General features: G+C 33.3%; 1 non-coding gene across 1 annotated transcript; it reads left to right on the top strand.

Annotated features, from left to right (window-relative positions):
• Positions 1 to 6,031: 6,031 nt before the first annotated feature.
• LOC124899889 lies at positions 6,032 to 6,137 on the top strand. The gene has a single exon (XR_007057452.1). It is a non-coding gene; the product is annotated as a small nucleolar RNA R71 (small nucleolar RNA).
• The last annotated feature ends 11,840 nt before the right edge of the window (positions 6,138 to 17,977 follow it).

The raw sequence follows: 17,977 nt of genomic DNA, 5'->3' as shown, positions 1-17,977 counted from the left end.
AATCCTCTAAAACATAAGAAGTTGGTGGGACAAACCCCCCAACTAACTTCAACTAACTGAATCATACTAAAATGCTAAAATAAAATAACATACCACATCCTCGATGGATGAGGACTCACCACTACTGCTGCGGGGAACTACTAAGCTATTTAGGGATGATCAAGAAACTGTGTGTCCGATCCTATGTTATAAAATAACATAGCGCAAAAGAAAGGTATGCGATAAGTATTTTAAATGTACCGGTACTGAGGTAAGTACTAACTAAAAAACATATGGCAACTGAACATAAATGCATGAACATGTAATACTGAGAATGCAAGACCAAACATAAATATGTACTGAAATAAGTTGTAAATTTGAGTTACTGAATCACTATTATAACATAACTGAATAATTGAAGTATGTATACTTGGTCATGCAAGCCTGAACAGATCTACTCTGAATACTACACTGAGATTATGGGAGCTAACGACAACCGGCATACCCCAATTTGAGCCATTGGGGTCCAACTCGTAACCCCAGTTGGAAGGGTGTTGGTACCTTGCCAAGGGTACCAGCACATTAATGATGATGTGGATCCACAAGGTTGATCTCCCAAAGGACAAGGGTGTCATACCTAACTGACAGGGGACCTCTCATAATCTATGGTGGCACCGTAGGTTTGGAACTTAGGTACCATTACTAATGTCTCATGCCTAACTGAAGGGAGAGAAGCCATCACTACGTTCACTTGGTGCTAAGTGTTACTCCCAACTAAATGACATTGGTGTTATTAGTCATTTAACCTGATATGGTACTATACTTGTAATTGCTCAGCATGAACATGATATTCTAAATAAGATAATAAACCCATGATCTGACTTACTCATTACTTGAAAACAGAAACATGTAAAACACATAGGTATTGAGTGTTCATAACCCACTAGCAATGAATGATTACAAAAATATGATAACAATGCTTAAAACAGTGATATAGAATCATAGTTCAAAGATCCAAACATAAAACATTCAACAAATAGGTGAGAAGCATGAATTTGAAGATACACATGTGTTAGACATGAGAGGACAACATATTTACGTGGTGTAATACATAGTTTGATATTATAACATGAAATCACTTAAATGTGACATGGGAAATTAACATTTAAAATATGAAATAACCAAATTTTTCATGCGATCATATGTGGACATAGATTGAATTCAAATTACTAAGGGAAAACATGAATCAAACTCATCTTGAACACATAAAATTCCATAGTAAAGGAAAAAAACCCATATTATAATCAAAGAGAAGGTTTTGGGATCAATGGGTGAACGAGATCCATTGATAAATACCCCACATACCTCAATTGGATGAATTCTCAAAGAAATCTTAAAATTAATACTTTAATTCATGAGTTCTTGAGAGAAGAAGCATAAATTTGTTTCTTAGGAAGAGATGAAGGGTTTTTAAGTGCATACTAAATTTTTGGGGTTAAGGGAGTAGAAATAACGTGTTTAAAGGCCCCTTAGTTCGTTTAAGAATAATTAGGGATGGTTTAGGGGAGTAAAAATACATCGACGCCCTTGATTTAAGTCAAAATTGAGCAACTTTTGGCACTGTACTTTGGTTGTACGGCGCACGCCAATAGCACAACTGGGGATGAGCGGAGCACTCCAATAGCACACTTGGGGGTTGTGCAGTGTATGCCAATATCACACCTCATCCAGTGGTTATTTACGATTGTCATGCGACGCACAGTCTTTCACAAGGTCCACCATGCAATGAACACTTATTTTTAAGGCCTAAAAACACCCCCCAACTCAACCCACAACATCTAAACATGGCCTGCCATCGAAATGGTGATCCTAAAGGTCATTTTGAAAGCATTATTTGAGCATTACAACTATAGAGTTGTAAGACCCTGCAAAATTCTCTTGTAGAATGAGCCTTAGGGTGTGTCAAGTAAAGTATAATTCTGGCCCTAAAAGATTGAGAAGTGACTTCCTAAGTGAGTATCATTTTAACAATTTAGAATTTCCCTAATTTTGATAAGCTTTATGTCGATATAAGATTCGCCCAAATCTGATACCCGGGTAAGAAGTTATGGCTAATTTAAGTCCTAGCCATAAAACAACGTCAATTTAGTACTTGCCGCATCGCGGAACCTATTTGACAATTGTCAAATTCCAGTGGAACTCTGTGATAGTGGCGCATCGTGGAGGGCCCCAATTTCCTAATAGTCAATTTCCAGTGGCCTGGCGTAATTGTGATGCGTCCCGCTGAAGTTCCAAGTCCCAAATAGTGGGACAACACGATGGCTCCACATCGCGGTAACTACCAATTTACCATTTGTCAATTTCCAGTGAGCCACCGTGACAATAGTGAATCGCGGTGGCCCATAAAATTGGGTTCTCAGTTTAATTTTTCCAACTTCGTACAGAAGTTTAAAAGGGCATTTTGGACTTTTTTCAAGGCTCTTAAACCGTGAAAACACCAAATCAAAGTCATTTACAAGCATTCTATGAAGTCTCTCTCAAGTTTTCTCTCAACAAAAATCCTAAGTATCCAAAACCTCTTCCAAGAATCTCAAGAATCCACCGTAGATTTTCTAAATGAGAGTTCATCCAAAGCTTATAATTTAAGGTATGTGGGGTTTTGAATAAGGGTAGTCCTTTCACCCTTGTGCCCAAAAGCTTATTTAAACTATAATTCTTTGTAATTTATGAGATTTTACATGAAGTTGAATTGGGCTTTTCACCCATTGTTATTGGTTGCAAGCTTTTGATATTTCCCTTGAATTGAGAGTCTAATGGCATGATTTTTACATGAGTTATGAATCTATATGCTATCTATTATGCTTTTGATGAGTTTTAACTTAAGATTGAATTATGAGTTATTAAGCCCTACTTGAGACTTGAGATTTTATGAACTATTGTGCTATAAGCACCCATGATTTGAGCATTCTGGGAATATTGAGAAATGTTTTGACCTAATGGTCATTGAGTTTTGAAATCCACTCTACTACATGAGATTTCATATTTGATTATTGGGTTCGTGGTGAACTATGAGATCATTTCTAAAAGTGGATTTTTATGAGATAAGTGCAGATAATCTAAAGGGAGTAGTATTTAACACCGAGTGGGTAATTTACTATGATTTCGTACCCCAAAACTATGTGCCACCGTAGGTTGGGCCTGAGGCCGAGTTTATGATTATCATTGGGCCTAAGGCCGAGTTGATATTGGGCCGGAGGTCGAGTTTGTTTAGTGATCACTGGACCTAGGTTATACTCTTTAGAAAGAGTATGACGTCTCTTCCCAACGTGAGGTCTCTTCCTTAGGAGGACAAACCTTGGACTCCATGTAGCTTGCATGGTTTATGTCAGTTAAGAGAAACTCCCTTGAAATTTAAACTTCGAGATCAGTTACCTCCCTGAACTAAAGTATTTTCCATTCAGATAAGATATTTTCCTTTAAAACTAAAATACTTTCCCTTGATATGAGTATTTTTCCCTAACTCTTGAAATGAGATATTTCTAACGTGAACAAAATGCCTTCAAGTTATATGATTTTGAATTCCAAGTATTTGAGTTCAAAAGAGTTATGAGTTCTTGAGCATTGAAGAAGTTTTACTCTCCATGATATATATGCATGAGTTGAAAGTATTGCTTAAATTTTCCTTTAGCCTTGAGTAATGAGAATAAGAGAAGAGTACAAATTTCAAAGCTGAAAGTATAATGACTCACGAGATTGTGTTACATGTTCCATTTTACATGATTCATGAGCTTCGCATTTTATACTTATTCAATCCATGTGAGTAATTACTTATTACATGTATGATTTGATTAAAGAGTATTAATGTTGTTTTATATAAATGCATGCACCCCCACATACTTAGTACATTCCCAAGTGCTGATCTACATATACGTCTATATGCTACATTGTCTTATAATGTAGGTTCAGGTGCTCAGTCCTAACCTTATGAGTGATTTTCGAGTACCTCTATCTGCATTCCTACAGTGGTGATTTCTCATGGTTCGAGGACCTATATTCAGACATTTCCATATTTAGAGAGACTATGTTGTTATTTCCAGTTCATTTTGAGTAAGTTGGGAACCTGTCCCAATGTCTCTCTAGTTCATGGATTAGCAGAGGCTTTGTCAGACTAGTTATCAGATTGTGGTTGTGTTGAGGTTTCCAGTATTGTGGTCGTTTGGACCGAGCATTTTCTCCGTATTTCCTTTCATATGATATGACTATGCTAGTGTTTGAATTATTTCATCTTGAAATGAGTGTTATTAGCAGAAATAGGCTCAAAGGGTTATCTTGGGGCTATTTGTAGCTTAAGCACCGTGTGACATCTCGGGAGGTGATTTCGGGTCGTTACAGGAGTATTACACTTTTGGTGGCCAAGAATGTCCTACCAAGGATGATTTATATCTTATGATCGATTTCACAATCTAGGATGACAAAATTTGTCTGGAGGATAAATTGGTCGACCTTTACCAACACATCATACAACATGCCCACAGGTTTCTTAATTGATCGATCGGCCATCAAAAGCCTTATTGTGATGGGTGTAGGAGTACCAATCCCTACTTACAAAATATGGCATATAGCATCAAGTTAATGTTTTCTCCAAGATCACATAACACTTTGTCAAATCTATACACCCCGATAATGCACAAAATGGTGAATTCACCTGGGTCTTTTTTCTTCTTTGCCATTGTGTTTGACATTATAGAGTTGCAATTATGAGTTACCTCAACAGTTTCATAATCTATAAGTCGCTTCTTTGAGATCAAGTTCTTCATGAGTTTAGCATACCTCGATATCTCTTGTAGAGATTCTAATAATGGAATGTTTCTCGATAGGTTGCTAAACTTTTCAAGGAATTATTAAACTTTACTTTGTCACTTTCTTCTTAAGACTTTCCGGGAAGTAGGGAGTAATGTTGATTGGTGGTAATGGAGCAATTAGAGGTTCATTCCCTTTTGGTGCATCACCATTGGTCACTTTAGGATTTTCCTCATTATTACCCTTTTCTTCAACTATCATCGTCTTCTCAACCACCGTTTCATTGAATTTTGGAGTTTCATCACTTGGCCTTCCTAGCCGCTTTCTTTTTGCACTCTCTTGTTCATCAAGTGACTTTTCATTGGGATTCTTTTAGACCTCAACCATATCTATACAAAGGGATCAACGACTTCTAGTGACTATCGCCATAACATGAGCATTATTCTTGGGATTTACCACCGTATCACTAGGCAAACCTCCTTTTGGCATAGCATTGAGTTAAGTTGAGATTTATCATACTTCCATTTCCAATTATTTAATGGAGGATGAATGAGAGGTCACCATTTGTATTAGATGAGAGAAATCACTTTTGATCTCCCTTACCATTTTTTTGGTCCCTTTACATGCATTCGAATTTGGGCCAAGATATCTTCACTCTTGAATTCTTCTAGATCAATGGAGTCGACCTTATCCTTGTGCCTCTCATGAGGAGGGATATAATGGTCATAGTCTTTATCTTTGTCTCTCCACTCTCGGTCTCCATCACATTCTCTATTCTTTCAATATCTATCCCAATCTCAATCCTTCCAACCTTGGTTCTCGCCTTGCCTTTGATAGGTAGGGCGAGAACCCCCCAATTGGTTTGACAAGAACCTGTTTTCCTCATCAATATTCTCCGCTTCTTCATTATCATAATCCCTATTACTCTTGGAAGCAACGACATTGACCGCTTTAGGAGGGGCTTCTTTGGTAAGAAGGTCAAGTTAGGTCATTACTTTGGACATATTCTCATCCATTTGCTCATCCTTCATCTTTTGCTCTTTGCATACAAAAGATGTCGTGGGAGACCCCACGACCACCTCGGTGTCCCTCATATTCCATCCCCTATTTTATTTTATCACTTGCTCTAGCAAAGTTGTCATAATACCATAAGATAATTTGACAAGAGAAGCCCCGATCGCATTATCAACCACCGTTTTGTTCAATTGATCCAATGTCTTATATAAAATTTGGAGTATAATTTTATCTAGAACCTCGTTGTTTGGACATTGCATCAATTTATCATTGAATCCTTGAAAAACTTCATACAAGGGTTCACCACTAAGTTGGAAAAAATTTGTAATCTCGTCCCTTAGTTGCAGCATCCGAGAAGGAGGAACGTACCTATCCAAGAATGCATTGGTGAGACCAACCCAAGAAGTGATAGATTTCACAGGTAAAGACCACAACTATGGAACCACTTCTCCCATTAATGAGAATGGAAAAAGTTGCAATCGAATTGACTCTTGAGAAATGTGGGTAATATCAAATGGAGCACACACATCAATGAAGTTTTTCAAGTGTCTATTGGCATCTTCATGTGCTTGTCCTCCAATAACCCCTTCATTTGAAGTAAATGGTGAATCACACTAGTGACATGAAATATTCCATTCTCTTCCACCGATGGAATGCAGATGGAACTAGCACGGCCTGCATCTCCAAGATGATCCATATCCTCGAGCCCATCAAAAGAGCCATCATTACTATCGAATTGTCTCATAGTATCATGTATGCTATGATCGTCACCTGAGAAAAGATAAAAACAACAAATAATGTAAAATAAAACACTATGGTTAACCCAAGGTCACTAACAACACCACTATAGTGAGAACTATATTTCACTCCCCAGCAACGGCGTCATTTTTTATAACACTCAACTTATATTATAAATTCGGTGCAAGATGTACGTTGTCAATATAATTACCCAACTAGAGTCGGGGTCAACCCCCAGAGGAGTGCAAACTTAGTTTTTAATGCTTATATGTGTTTAAAGTTAACTATGTATTAACCCATAATACAAAATTTAAACAATACATAAAAATAAATTGGGTGGTTTGATTTGGAACTTTGTTAAACACAATAACAAATGACACTATTGCGACACTAAACAATTGAGAGGTATTACCAAATTAAGAGAAAACTTAGGGTTATGCTATCCTAGGTGGTATTAATGAATAAGTTATCAATAGTTAGTCCAAATTTGAGTTAAGGATTTTGGGTAGACTAGATTTAAAGAATTGGTGTTAATCTTTTAATAAAACACAAAATCTCACTCATGGATTCTTTTGAACATGTAAGACCCCGCAAAATTCTCTTGTAGTCTGAGCCTTAAAGCGTGTCCAGTGGAATGTAAATCCGGCCCTAAAAGGTTGAGAAGTGTCTTCTCAAGTGAGAAATATTTTAAACCGTCTATAATTCCCTAACATCGACTTTTGTCATGTAGATCATTGAATAATCTTTCCATCGATACCAATTTTATCAAAATCCAACATCGGACGAGGAAGTTATGTTTGTTTTACTGAAAACAGTCGGAACCGCCTAGGTACGACAGCCGGGTTGACGGACCATCGAGCTTGCGACGGACCATTGCCCAGCCTATCGCAACCAAGGTAGTGACTCCCTTTCTTGGCCCAAGTGCGATGGCCAGGATGACATACCGTTAAGGCTGCGACGGACCGTCGCTAGGACCATCGCCGCTTAGGCAGTGTTGCCTCATCTGGCCAACGTGCGATGGACAATCTGACGGACCATCAGACTTTTGATGGATCATCGCTTTGACCATCGTTACCAAGGCAGTGTGTCCCTTTTCTGACCGACGTTCGACGGATAATCCGATGGACCGTCAGAATTGCGATGGATCGTCGCAGCCCCCGTTCAGTATTTTTGACTCAATTTTAAAAGGGTTGTTTGGTATTTTTCCCACTCTTTTCAAACCCTATTTATATCCGATCAAGGCTCACAATTTCATTTTTCATATTTAATATCAAAAACTAGGATTTCTACAAAATCAAAACCCTTCTTTCTTCTTAAAAAAAAATCAAGAGAAATCAAGAATCTCTCCAAGAGCCTTCAAGAAAGAGTTTTCCTAAGGTATGTAGATGTTGATTCTTGGGTCCGTTTCATCCAAGAAGCTCAAGAACCCTTTTCAAAAATTCAAAGATCTTATGTTTATGGGTTTTCATGATTCATGTGCATTGAAATTGATGTTCATACTATTATTGAGTTTTGATTCATGTTTGTTTGCAAGGTTTTCAAGCTTTGACCCTAGTATATGATATTCATATGGTGTTCATGATAAACCCTCTTCAAGTTGCTTGTTAAGTGATGTGTTCATGTCAATTAAGTGAAGAAATTATTGAATAAGCAAAGCATGCTCCCCATATATTTGATAAAATGCTTATGTGAAGGAATTAGAGCCATTATAGCATGTTGACTAGAAATCCCTAATTGTGTAAAATCCCATGCATGCCAAGTGTTTGTTGAAAAGCCTTAGTGAATGAATTGTGACACGATAGCATAAAATTTTCCAATTATGTGCGCTTCGATACATACTAAGACTTTAATACATGCTAAGTGTTTGATGCAAGACCTTGTTGAATAGAGTATGAGCCAATAGCATGTCTCCTTATACTATCGCATGTTTATGATTTCTAAATGCTTGAAGAGATGTTGTAGTGATTATGATGATGAATGAATGTCCATGGTCTCGATTATTCAAGAATGATTATATTTACTTTTATGTTATTGAGTCCTGGGGGTATTTATACCCGATAAATTAGCTGCATTCTAGAGCCAGTGTCAATTTTCTTGATAATCTCAGTCAAGCCATGATTCTCAGAACTCAGTGAGTTATAGAAATCTGTACTCTCAGACAGATACAGAACTTAAGAAATCTCAGTAATCTCAGTATCGCTAGTATTCTAGCCTCAATTCAGTACTCGGCTCAGATCTAGTAGTAATAAAGTGTTCAATTTAGTCCTCAGTAGTATTCGAGTAATCTATCCCGAGCTCAGTATCATTTAGTCAGATGACAAGATTCAGTAGTATTCTATCAGATACGAAACCAAGTGAATTTAGATTAACTCAGTCAGATCATTCGAGAAATATGATTAGTATCAGATTTAGCTCAGTTTATGTTTAGTTAAGAATTATTTCAGAGTCTTTCAGTTGGGAGTAGGAGCTAGTACCGAGCGAGTACAGGAATGGTGGCTCCCCGTTAGAGAGGCAGAGTCGTTAGGAGCAATATCTGATCTCCAGAACTGCGTAGCCAGCGTAGGATGCAGGAGTCACCCGTCAGAAAAAGGCTTGTCACCCATTAGATAGGCTTGACTATTATACTGCCTTAGGCTTGACTTCCTGTGAAGGTCACCCGTTAGAGAGGCTTGACCAGAGAGGTCTTTACCCATGGCACGATATAACACCCTTCCAACTGAGGTTACAGGTTGGACCCCACCAGTTCAGATTCGGGGCATGTCGGTTAAGTGAGCACTCCTACAGTTACAGATTCAGTATCAGTCTTCAGAGTAGAACTCTGCAATTAAGACTGTCAGATACAGCCATCTATCTCAGTAAGAAACTCAAATAGTTACATTGATTCATGGACCACCCGCTAGATAGGCATGGTCCCACATAAAGTTATTCAGTATCAGTATTATCACATCCAAAGATCACCAATTAGATAGGCTTGATCTCAGTCTCAGATTCAGTTGAGTAATCTCATTATCAGATCCAGAGATCACCCGTTAGATAGGCTTGATCTCAGTCTTAGATTCAGTTGAGTAATCTAATTATCAGATCCAGAGATCACCCGTTAGATAGGCTTGATCTCAGTCTCAGATTCAGTTGAGTAATCTCATTATCAGATCCAGAGATCACTCGTTAGATAGGCCTGATCTCATTCTCAGACTCAGTCGAATATTCTCATTATCAGATTCGGAGATCTTTCGCTAGATAGGTTGGATCTCAGACATAATCATTTCTTATCATTGATAGTAGATTCGGGGATCATCCGTTAGAGAGGTTTGATCTCAGATTCAGTTAGTCTAGAGTAGCAAGCTCAGAGTGCAGTCATTAATATGAGTAGATTCAGTTATTCAGCTCCAGTAACATCAGTTTCCGAGATCACTCGCTAGAGAGGACTGATCTCAACTCCAGTATTCAGTTATCAATTTCAAAAGATTCAGTTGTTTAGTACCTTAGTATTAGTAGTGAGTTCAGATGTTAGTAAATCAGTATCCGAGTTTCAGTATTTCGAGTCATGATGATTTCAGTTATGGTTTGCACGTTCATGCATATGTTCTCATTCATTACTCTTATGATTATTCAGTTAAGTAATTATTCATGCATAAGCCCTTGCATTTATTCTTACCTCATCTTCATACTCAGTACATTCCCGTACTGACGCATTTGCGCTATGGTGTTTTATTTGACACCATAGGTTTAGAGGCACGAGATCCATAGTACCTTTAGCAGCTCAGTCCCAGTCAGCAGCAGTAGACGTAGCAGTAAGTCCTCTTCATTCGAGGATGATCCTTATTTTACTATCGCATCAGATTTAATTTATTTTCAGTAGACGAAGTTAGTTGAGGGCATGTCCCATCAACTCCATAGTTCAGATAGTTTAGAGGCTTTTCGGACAGATGTATCAGTATTCAGTTTTCAGTTTTTGAGTATTTTTAGATGTTTGAACCTTATGGCCAGTTTCCACATTTATTATCTATATTATGCAATGCTCAAGTACAGATATCAGTAGAGAGTTAGCTTATGGTCCTTCGGGATTATGAGCACATTGCGACATTTCGATTCTAGAAAATTGGGTCGTTACAGAACACCTCAAGCGTGTCAAATCTACCAATCCACTACCTCAACTAGCACCCTTATTTTTAAGATAATGCTTATAAAAAGAGCTAACTCAAATAACATCCTTATTTCTAAGATGATGCTACGAAATAAGCTAATTCAAATTGTTGCTCACGATTATCCCTCACTCACATCCCTCTTTCAAGGATGATATGAGATCCAAGACAATTGGAGTTTTCACTCCCAATTTTCAATTCAAAAATGGGACAAAAGCAAAACTCATCACAATTAATTGATAAATTAAACTAACCATCAATACCCACACATTATTCACCACCTAATCAAACATAACTCCAAGATATAAGTTTATCTACTCATGAAATTAAAGGTAAGAAATATACCCAAACTAGCATTCAATTCATTCATCATAAACAAAGTAAGTATAATCTCAAACTTCAATTTCAATCAACAACCAAAATCTCTCTTGGAAAAAACACCAACAATTGTTTCTTCACTTAATATAGTGTATTTCTCTCTCAAAAACTAAAAAAATTAGATGCCAAAACCATAGAGGGTTTAGCCTTTTGTATCTTGGGATTTTGCAAACTGAAATGCCAAATCTGCCCCTCAAATTTTTTGACCAGTCGCGATCGCTGTCTTTGACTGCGGTCCCGACATCGCGATCGCGTTCCTCTATCGCGGTAGCAACTCCGTGATCTCTAGGCCTTGGCTTGCGATGGCAGCACGCTTGAAATTTTGATCCACTGCAATCGCGACCCTCAGAGTGCGATCGCAGCACCTGAGGATCATATCTTGGGGCCTGTCTTCAACCTTTGTCAATATTTTGGTCATTTTCCTTTCTTTTTGTCTTTGTCTCAACTCTTTTTCATCAGATTTACCTGTAAGATCACAAACACTGAAAATTAGTGTATTTTATATAGAACTAGTCTCATTTATTCAACATTTCACCATAGTGTGCAAGAATTCAGATGGAAATGGGTGACAAATTTGTCAGTCATCAAACACCAAAAAAATTTAAATTGTATACCATATACCATATCAAATACCATAACACCCCAACTCTGATATCAAAAATTTCAATTAGTATGGTAATTTGGTATATGTCATACCATGCCCATCCCTACTCTCTCCTCTCACGTTTATGTGTTACCGTTGGATTTGATACATTTATTAAGAAAATAATATGACTATTTTATCACGCTATCCCTATAAACAGAGGTTTAATATTAGATCTTGAAAAATAATTTGAATAATAAGTAATCAATGCGTAACAAACGAAAAAGATAATTATTTTTTCTCAATAGGTCAAAAGTGACAAATAAAAATAAAAATTTATTTTTTAAATAGTAGACAAGTAAAATTGACCGGATAGAGTAAGTGCTTCTTCCATCCATCAATAATTGTCCATTATTGACTTAATACACAAGTTAAGAAATAGTAAATTATAGGAATAAGTTTATCATATTACCCTTTGAATATAATTAATTCAATGATTTGAAAAATATAATGGGTAATGACGGCAATTACTTCATCTATTCATCTTCATTTGTCCATTTTTCTATTTTGAAATGTCCAAAAATACTTATCCAATTTGTAAAATCAAGGGATAACTTATTTATTTTTATCCATTTTATTCTTATTATTAAGTACGATCTATTATCTAATGCATTTTTTAAAGTATTAGTTTTATTATATTCAAAGGGTAATATAATAAAATTAACCCTATCGTTTACTGCTTATTGATCTTTGTGCCATGCATTAGATAATGAATCTTATTTAATGCTAATGATAAAATGGGTAAAAATAAACAAATTATCCATTGATTTATAAACTGAACAAGTATTGTTAAACATTCAAAAATAAAAAAGTAGTTAAGTAAAGATGGACGGAGAGAGTAATTACTATGGGTAAATGAGTGGAAATAAGTAAATTATTCATTGATTTTCAAATTGGATAAGTATTAATGAATATCTATTTTTAGTATAGTAGATAAGTAAATATGGACGGAGAGAATATTATGGAGAGGGATGAGCAGAAAGTGTAACATTTCATTGAAGATCGAAGAACATAGTGTCGAACTATTATGAGCGAAATTATTTCCGGTTGTAATCTTTGCATATGTGTTGTAATTATCCTCATCTTGAGATAATTTGTCTAGTAAAGCCAAAAACCGTAATGCGGCGTGTAATGACATGATTCCCTTAATCGATCAATAGGATAGCAAATCCTTCACGGATTGAAGGTCAGACAAATTTATATTATATTATATATATATATATATAATAAGTGGCAATAAGCGGGCACGTCTTTGACATGCCTGTTTATGCTGCTTGTTTCAGCTACTTCAATCGTAATTTTACTATATTACCTCTAATTAATTATTACTCCCTCCGATTAAAAAAGAATGACCTACCTTAACTTGACACAAAGTTTAAGAAAATAAAGAAAACTTTTGAATTGTGGCCTTAAATGAAAGTAGTGTCAAATGTACTAAAATGCCCTTTAATCTTGTGGTTCTAAATATGTCATTTGGAAAGTTGAAATTAAAGTATTGCCAGAAAATGAAAGAGTCATTCTTTTTTAAACGGATTAAAAAGAAAAGTATGTCATTTTCTTTGAAACGGAGGGAGTATAAGTTATTTAAGTATTAAAAAATTTGTAATATTAAATAAAAATATAAAATAATCGACATGCCTACTTGTGTTGCCTATTTCAGCTGCTTCAATCGTAATTTTATTATATTACCCAAAATTAATTACTATAGGTTATTTAAATATTAAATATTTATAATATTTAATAAAGAATATAAAATTAATAAAAAAATAATAAATTAATTTTTGATATTTTAAATTAACTTTTGGAAATTACATATCATAGACCCAAATATAGGTGGCTTTAGATATTTGACCTCAAATAAAAATGTCGTTGAAGAATAACTTTCCTTACTTTTTAAGTATTGTACAAGTACAATTTTGTCCCTCTACACCTTAAATTTATTTTTACACTTTCCATACTCATTTGTCTCTTAAATTATATTTTTTATTATTTTCACTTTTTTTATTTTTTTCTTAATTTTATTTTCATGTTTTAATTCATTTATCTGAACTTATATTTTTTTCTTTTTTTTTCTCAAGCATTAGCTATTTCTTCATGTTATATTTTTTATTATTTTCTTCTTTTATATATTCAATTCCTTATGGACCCAACGATTTTATTTTCACAACAAATTATATCTTTTTTTCCTATGATTTTTTGTCTTTTTTTCTTTTCTTCTTTTTATTCTTTTGTTTTTCTCTTTAACGCACCTGAATCCCTGTTTTTTTAACTAAGGATTCTACATACTCAATTTTCGCATGCCCTCAGTTTAGGAAATTTAACATTTGTCATTCATGTTTTATTTTTTATTATTTTCATACTCATTTGTCTCTCAAATTTTATTTTTATTATTTTTACTTTTTAAATTTTTTTTTAATTTTATTTTCATGTTTTAATTCATTTGTCTCAACCTGTATATTTTCTCTTTTTTCTGTTTTCTCAAACATTAACTATTTCTTCATTTTTATTTTTTAAATTCATTTGTCTCAACCTTTATTTTTATTTTATTTTTAGTTTTATCATTTCTTTTTTTTTCCTCATTTTTTTCAAACTTCATTTTATTTTTTCCTCTCATTTTTATTTTTCTCAATTTTTTTAATTCTTCGCTTTTTTCATAATCTTTATTTTTTTTTTTGCCTTTTTTTCTCAATCTTTTTTTATTTCTCTATTTTGTTTGATCGTCTTTTTTTTTCTCAACTTCTATTTTATTTTGCTAATAAATAAAAAATAAGATAATCCGCAAAGGGGTCTTCTTTTTTGACATGAAAACATAATGGGGTAGAGTCAACTCTTGCCCGTGGGGCATAATTTATTGTTCGAAAGTCCTTGAGCTATGTCTTGACTCTAAGGCGATAGTTGTAGAACATCTCATAAACGAAAACATAACATGATAAAGTCAACTCTTTTCCGTGGGGTATAATTTATTGTTTAAAAATCCTTGAGCCAAGTCTTGCCTATAAGGTAATAGTTGTAGAACATCTCACAAATGAAAACATAATGTGGTAGAGTTAACTTTTGTCTGTGGGGCATAATTTATAGTTTGAAAGTCCTTGATCTAAGTCTTGCCTCTAAGGCAATAGTTGTAGAACATCTCATAAATGAAAACATAACGTGGTAGAGTCAACTCTTGCCCATTGGGCATAATTTGTTGTTTGAAAGTTCTTGAGCTAAGTCTTGCCTCTAAGGCGATAGTTGTAGAACATCTCATAAATGAAAACATAATGTGATAAAGTCAACTCTTGCATGTGAGGCATAATTTGTAGTTTGAAAGTCCTTGAGCCAAGTCTTTCCTCTAAGGCAATAGTTGTAGAACATCTTACAAATGAAAACATAACGTGGTAGAGTTAACTCTTATCCGTAGGGCATAATTTGTTGTTTGAAAGTCCTCGATCTAAGTCTTGCCTCTAAGGCAATAGTTGTAGAACATCTCACAAATAAAAACATAACGTGGTAGAGTCAACTCTTGCCCATAGGGCATAATTTATTGTTTGAAAGTCCTTGAGCTAAGGTTTTCCTCTAAGGCAATAGTTGTAGAACATCTCATAAGTGAAAACATAACGTGGTAGAGTCAACTCTTGCCCGTGGGGCATAATTTGTTGTTTAAAAGTCCTTGAGTTAAGTTTTGACTCTAAGACAATAGTTGTAGAACATCTCATGAATGAAAACATAACGTAGTACAGTCAACTTTTGTCCGTGGGGCATAATTTGTTGTTTGAAAGTCCTTGAGCTAAGTCTCGCCTATACAATGTAGTAGTGTCAACTCGTGCCTATGAAACATAACTTCTTGTTCGAAAGTCATAAGTCTTGCCTTTATAATGCGATAGTGTCAACTCTTACTCATGAGACGTAACTTGAATGGAAGAAATCAAAGAAAAGAATAAAAATAATAAAAATTGCAAAAAAGGAAGAAAATGAATAAAATTATTTTAAAAAAAATCAAAGAAAATGTAGAAGTTGAGAGAGAATAGGAAAAAAAATAAAGGTTGATGAAAATAAAATAAAAAAGATTAAATAAAAATAAAGGTCACGAAAATTTTAAAAAGAAAAAAAGAAAAGAAAAATTAAAAATCAAAGAAAAATAAAAAAAAGTTTTTTTTTATAAAAGTAGACGTTGAGAAGTGTAAAGAAAAAAAAGTAAGGGTTGAGAAAAACTAAAAAGAAAAAAAAAGGAAAGAAAAAATAAAAAATAAAATAATATAAAAAAAAAGTTGAGAAGAAAAAAGTAAGGGTTGAGAAATATTAAAAATAAAAAGAGAAAAGAAAAAATAAAAATTAAAGTAAAATTAAAAAGAGAAAAAAATAAAAGTTGAAAGATATAAATATGGAGTTGTTATCCATTATGAGGATCATTTATGTAATTTATTCCATTGATTAGGGGCAATTTCGTCCAAAAAATATTAGTTAATAGATAAGGTTATTTTAAGGAAGTTTTTTTATTTGAGACTAAAATTTGAAAATCACTCCAATTTGAATCTATTTTTTAGCTTCATCCAATTAACTTGATGTCTTACATGAGGCCCATTTTTATTTTTTTTCACAAGTATTTTTTGTAGTAATTTATTATATCACTTCTAATTAGTTATTATAAGTCATTTAAGACATGAGTTCTTCTCTGCTTCAATCATGATTTTATTTTATCACCCCTAATTAATTATTATGATCGCATTAAAAAATTAATAATATTTCATGAAATAGACACAAAACGATATGTCAACATAAAACATTTGATTGACTATCGAAATTATATTAGTGCCACATAAGTTAACTTTTGAAATTATATCAGTGTCACTTAAATTGAAATAGAACAAACAATATTATAAATCACAATAATTAAAAATTAAAATTACTTTAATAATTAATTATCTAAATTATATTTGTGTCACATAAATTGAGATTAAAAAATAACATATATTGGGCTCATGCTAGCACGGGACCTTCAATGTCTAGTATATATATATATATATAGGGCAATAAGCAGGCACCTCTTCGACATGCCTACTTGTGTTGCCTTCTTCAGCTGTTTCAATCATTATTTTACTATATTATCCCTAATTAATCATTATAAGTCATCTAAGTATAAAATACTAAATAATATTTAATAAAGATGATAAATTAATTGTTGACGTTTTATTTCTACTTGACGTCTTATATGAGACCTATTTAATTTTTTTCACAAGTATTTTTTATAGTAATTTCATTGTATCACTGTTATAGGTCATTTAAGACATATCTGTTTCATTGTTTCAATCGTGAATTTATCATATCATTCGTTATTTTATTATATCGCTCCTAGTTAATCATTATAAGTCATTTAAGTATAAAATAATTAATAATATTTAATAAAAATTATAAATTTAATATAAAATGGTAAATTAATTATTGACGTTTTATTTCTACTTGGTATCTTATATGAAACCTATTTAAATTTTTTCACAAGTATTTTTTATAGTATTTTCATTATACCACTGTTATAGGTCACTTAAGACATGTCTGCTTCGTTTTTTCAATCGTAATTTTATCATATCACCTGTAATTAATTTTGAAAAAAAAGATAAAATAGAAATAAAATAATAAATTAACTCTTGATGTTTTGTACTACCTTCTTCGCTGCTTTAATCGTAATTTTACTATATCACTCCTAATTAATTATTATAAATTATTTAAGTATTAACAAATTAATAATATTTAATAAAAAGATAAAATAAACATAAAATGATAAATTAACTCTCGATGTTTTAAATTAATTAGATGTCTTATATGAGACTCATTTAAATTTTTTCACATATATTTTTTATAGTAATTTTGTTTTATCACTTCTAATTAGTTGTTTTAAGTTATTTCAGACATGTCTGCTTCATTGTTTCAATCGTGATTTTATTATATCATCCTAATTAATTTTTATGGTCATCTAAGCATTAAAAAATTAATAATATTTCATGAAAAGGATAAAATACACATAAAATGATATGTCAACATAAAATATTTGTTTGACTCTCGAAATTATATTAGTGTCACAGAAATTACGATGGGACAGAGGAAAACATAATTTATTGAATGATTATGCTAAAAGCATTATAAATTACATATTTAACAGCTTAAAAATATAAATATATAAAATATTAAATTGACTCTCAAACTTATATCAGTGTCACTTAAATTGGAATAGAAGAAAGAGTATTATAAATCACACTAACTAAAAATTTAAATTATTTTAGTGATTGATTGTCTAGTATGTATATATATA

The sequence above is a fragment of the Capsicum annuum genome, chromosome 6 (assembly GCF_002878395.1).
Source record: "Capsicum annuum cultivar UCD-10X-F1 chromosome 6, UCD10Xv1.1, whole genome shotgun sequence".
In the NCBI taxonomy this organism is placed as follows: domain Eukaryota; kingdom Viridiplantae; phylum Streptophyta; class Magnoliopsida; order Solanales; family Solanaceae; genus Capsicum; species Capsicum annuum.
Note: the sequence above shows the minus strand (reverse complement) of the source record. Positions and strands in the feature narration are given on the sequence as shown.